This window comes from Suncus etruscus, chromosome 11 (genome assembly GCF_024139225.1).
Source record: "Suncus etruscus isolate mSunEtr1 chromosome 11, mSunEtr1.pri.cur, whole genome shotgun sequence".
In the NCBI taxonomy this organism is placed as follows: domain Eukaryota; kingdom Metazoa; phylum Chordata; class Mammalia; order Eulipotyphla; family Soricidae; genus Suncus; species Suncus etruscus.
In genome coordinates, this window is record NC_064858.1 from 101443141 (window position 1) to 101448121 (window position 4981).

The 4981-nt window shown below is 43.6% G+C and overlaps 1 non-coding gene across 1 annotated transcript; it reads left to right on the plus strand.

The window, feature by feature from the left end:
* The first annotated feature begins 2586 nt into the window (after window positions 1–2586).
* LOC126023475 (U6 spliceosomal RNA) lies at window positions 2587–2693 on the plus strand. The gene has a single exon (XR_007500596.1). It is a non-coding gene; the product is annotated as a U6 spliceosomal RNA (small nuclear RNA).
* Window positions 2694–4981: the final 2288 nt, after the last annotated feature.

Consider the following 4981-nt stretch of genomic DNA (forward strand, 5'->3'; position numbering starts at 1 on the left):
AATTTCTGAGTGTATAGCCAGGAATAACCCCTGAGCATCAAACAGGTGTGGCCCCCCCCAAAAAAAAGAAAGAAAGAAAAGCAAATATGTTTCCCCAATTTTTTGTGCAGCTAATGTTCTAGAATTAATTATATGTCCCCATGATTTAAAAAGAAATGTCAGGGAATTGGGGAGATATTTCAGAGAACTACAAGGCATGCCACACATTCAGGTTTGAACCTCTAGTTTCTCAAACACAGCCAGGGGAGCTCTCCTTAAGTTCCTACCAAAAATGAAATGTGTCAAAGTTTTTGCCTTTTTTTTTTTTTTTTAATGTTGGGCTACACCCAGTTCAGCACTTGGAAGTTGTCCCCCTCCTCCTTCACATTGTTGGGGCTCCTGCAGATGGAGCAGTGTTTCAAACCCCTGAGCCATCTTCTAGGCCCTAATGACCATTTTATTAAGGTTCTAAAATATTATAAAATTGTAAAAAATATTTCTATGAAGCAACGATCAAGAGTCAGATAGAGGGCCAGAGAGATAGCACATCGGTAGGGCATTTGCCTTGCACAAGGCCAACTCAGGACCAACCTGGATTTGATCTCCAGAATCCCATATGGTCCCAGAGCCTGCCAGGAGCGATTTTTTGAGCGCAGTGCCAGGAGTAACCTCTCAGAGCTGCCGGATGTGCCCCCCCCCAAAAAAAAAAAGAGATAGAGAGAAGTAAAGGTGGTGGCATACATTTTTTAATCTGACATTTAAAACTCTCAGATTGAGGCTCCAAGTTCTCTCTTTCTGTTTTCCCAGGGTGAGGTCATGGTGGTGACCTCAAATCATGTGACCTCAAATCATGGCTCATTGATGATTGGAGAGGCCTCACCCATGGTGAGCCATTTAAATGGCTGTCGGGTTGTTGGATTAAATAAATAACGATGGGGCTGCATGGTGGTGGATGGCGATGGATTTCTCTCTGGCATCCCAGGCCACGTGGCTCCGCAACCCCATCCAGCCAGCGGGTCCCAGGCCCAGGTGAAAGGCAAAATCACTCACTCACAGGCAGGCATTAGGAAGCATCATCTTTATTCATGCCCTAACCACCACAGGTGTGTGGCCTATCTCATAACCTTTCAAGCATTCGGCCATTCTTAGCCCTGCATCTTATAATTCAGCCATCTTCCTTTGGCCTCCATCCTGGTCAAAGACCAAAAGAGGCAAAGAACCTAAAGCCAGCGAGCGCAGCAGGGCAGAGCCCCTTAATTCCCTGGCTTCAGGGTTTATCTACCTATTCCAAGACCCCTACCAGGAATGGGCGGGGTTTTGCAGGTAAGGTTATACCTAATATCTGGTTCCCAAGACCCCTCCCAGAAATGGGTGGGTCTTAGGTAGCTACCCCCAAATCCAGGGTCTCAGATAGGTACACCAACATCTGGTTTTATCCAGAAGGTTCAATTTAGCTGCTCAGCTCTGCTCTATCCAGTCATCCCGTATGACAGTGTAAGCACCAAATCCCCTATAAAGAGGTTCCTTTCTGGTTAAAATATCAAAAACAGCAAATGGTTCTATCTCATCACCTAGCAGTAAGATGAAATCAATAGTCCATGGATCTGTGCAAAAACCAAGATCACTAACTACAGAAGACTGACTTTGAAAACCGTGACTAAGCAGAACATTTTCTGGGACTAAAAAGAAAGACCCTATCCTAGGCTTTGGCCTAGGATTTGTGCAAAAACTCAGATCTCTAATCCCAGAGTTCTGACTTTGACAACTGTGATGGCACAGAATTTCTGGAACCATAAGGAAAGACTATCCTAGGTTCCATCCTAGGATCTATTCAAAGACCAAGATTACTAATTACAGAAGAATGATACAACTGTGACAGAGCAGAACCTCTGGATCCATAAAGAAAGACTCCACCCTACACTTCCTATGACCTGTGCAAATCAGGATCTCTAATTACAGATTTTGACAGCCATACTGAGCGGAACGTTTCCTGGCACCATAAAAAGACCTTGGGGTTCAATAATGAGCACATTGGAGCCTGTAGTCACTCCCATGACAGTGTGCTTCAGGAGTAGAGAAATCCTGTGTCTCCTCCTAGACAAGGGAATTCCCTTTCTTTTCTTTTCTTTTCTTTTTTTTTTTTTTTTTTTTGGTTTTTGGGCCACACCCAGTGTTGCTCAGGGGTTCCTCCTGGCTGTCTGCTCAGAAATAGCTCCTGGCAGACACGGGGGACCATATGGGACACCGGGATTTGAACCAACCAGCTTTGGTCCTGGATCGGCTGCTTGCAAGGCAAACGCCGCTGTGCTATCTCTCCGGGCCCGGGAATTCCCTTTCTAATATTCCCCAACAAACTTACGATGCCTATGCAAAATCAAAACAAAACAAAATGAAAAAACCTTGCCACACCAGCCACCTCCTTTTTCTTTTTCTTCTTTTTTAGTTGTGTTTCTTGTTGCTTGTTTTGGTTAGATTTTCTTTTATTTTTTCCTTTCTTCTTTTAAATCTATATTTATGCCTTCTAGATGGGCTCCCCTCAGCTTTATTTCTTCTTTCTTTTTTCAATAGAACCACAGAACTTGAATCATCTTGTTCTGCCTCAAAACTGTGTTCGCTTCGGCAGCACATATACTAAAATTGGAACGATACAGAGAAGATTAGCATGGCCCCTGGGCAAGGATGACACGCAAATTCGTGAAACGTTCCATATATATTCTGTTTTTTTTTTGTTTGTTTGTTTGGTTTGGTTTTTGGGTCACACCGGCAGCGCTCAGGCGGTACTCCTGGCAGGCTCGGGGGACCATGTGGGATGCAGGGATTCAAACCACCGACCTTCTGCATGCAAGACAAATGCACTACCTCCATACTATCTCTCTGGCCCCTTTCCTCTGCTTTTTGATCAAACACAGCAATACTCACAGTTACTTCTGGCAATGCTCAGGCTGTTCATATGCAGTGGTGAGGTTTGTTGTTGGCTTTTTTTGTTTTGTTTTATTTTTGTCACACCCAGTGGTGTGTTAGTCAGGGATTACCAATGGCTCAGAAATCACTCCTGGCAGCCTCGGGGAACCATATGGGATGCTGGGATTCGAACCACTGTCCTTCTGCATGAAAGGCAAACACCCTACCTCCATGCTATCTCTTCAGCCCCTTGAGGTTTTAATTTTACAGGCTTGAGTATCAATACACTTTTAATTTGGGAATGAGTTTGTACAAGACTTTGTAATGAAATGTTATTTGTAAATTGACACCAGTAGGTGAATTCTAAAATCAATTAGTGTGCATGCATATAATAAAATCCCCAGGAGCTACATAAAGGGTGAGAAAGTTTTGTGTATTTAAAAGAAACAATCAGCAAGGCCTAATCTTTCTGAAAACCACTGGGCAGAATTGTGCATATTAATTTTAAAAAGTCAATTAAAATATCGGTAGCCATGAAACACAACACATGTATTTAAAATGTGTTAATTTGAAAAGTTTGACCCTTGATTCCCTCTTCATAGTCAAGATAATGACCATGTCTGTCACTTCAAAGTTTCCTTTTATTTATTAACCCTTTCCCTGCATCTCAGCTTTCCTTTGCAACAGGCTATTTCATATTTTCAAATATTCATATGAGGGGCCAGAGAGATAGCACAGTGGTAAGACATTTGCCTTGTATGCAGCAGACCCGGGAGGGACCCTGTTCGACTCCCAGCATCCCATATGATCCCCCAGTCTGCCAAAAATTTTTTGTTGTTGTTATTTTGGGTCACTCCCAGCAGCGCTCAGGGGTTCCTCCTGGCTCTACACTCTGAAATCGCTCCTGGCAGGTGCAGGTGACCATATGGGATGCCAGGATTCGAACCACCGTCCTTCTGCATGCAATGCAAATGCCCTACCTCCATGCTATCTCTTTGGCCCCACGATTTTATTGGAGAGTGTATTTACTTGTAAATAAAACTTTTTGTTTGTTTGTTTATTTATTTATTTTGTTTTTTTTTGGGTCACACCCAGCAGTGCTAAGGGGTTACTCCTGACTCTATGCTCAGAAGTCGCCCCTGGCAGGCACAGGGGACCATATGGGATGCCGGGATTCGAACCACCATTCTTCCGCATGAAAGGCAAACGCCTTACCTCCATGCTATCTCTCTGGCCCCATAACTTCTTTTACTCTACATACTTACATTAAGATTCAACCATGTTGAGACCAGAGAGATAGCACAGCGGTAAGGTGTTTGCCTTGAATATGGAAGGTTGCTGGTTTGAATCCTGGCATCCCATATGGTCCCCTGAGCCTGCCGGGGGTGATTTCTGAGCGTAGAGCCAGGAATAATCTCTGAGCATTGCCGGGTGTGACCCAAAAAAACTAAAAGAAAAAAAAAAAAAAAAGAAGATTCGACCATGTTGTATTTCATTGTATTGTTAAGTTATTACACTTTTTTTTTTTTTTGGTTTTTGGGCCACACCCCGTGGTGCTCAGGGGTTACTCCTGGCTGTCTGCTCAGAAATAGCTCCTGGCAGGCACAGGGAACCATATGGGACACCGGGATTCGAACCAACCACCTTTGGTCCTGGATCGGCTGCTTGCAAGGCAAACGCCGCTGTGCTATCTCTCCGGGCCCAAGTTATTACACTTTTATATAACACTTATATGGAGACACTACTTTTCACTTGTTTATAGACATTGGGTGTTTTTCTGTTTGTGATGTTTACAGACAAAACTTGAAACATTTGTGTCAAAATCTGTAGAAAGGAACACTTTTATTTCTTTGGGGTAACTACCTTAAAATAAAACAGCTGGATTATTCCATAGGTGCATATTTAAGTTTTCACAAAACTGGCAAAATCATAGTCTCATCGTACAATTTTGTATTCCAGCAAAGAACTGCAAGCACCAAGGTAGGAGAGTAGAGTGAGCACTGCCCTAAAACTGAGACAAAAACTAAACAGTGGGGCCGGTGAGGTGGCGCTAGAGGTAAGGTGTCTGCCTTGCAAGCGCTAGCCAAGGAAGGACCACAGT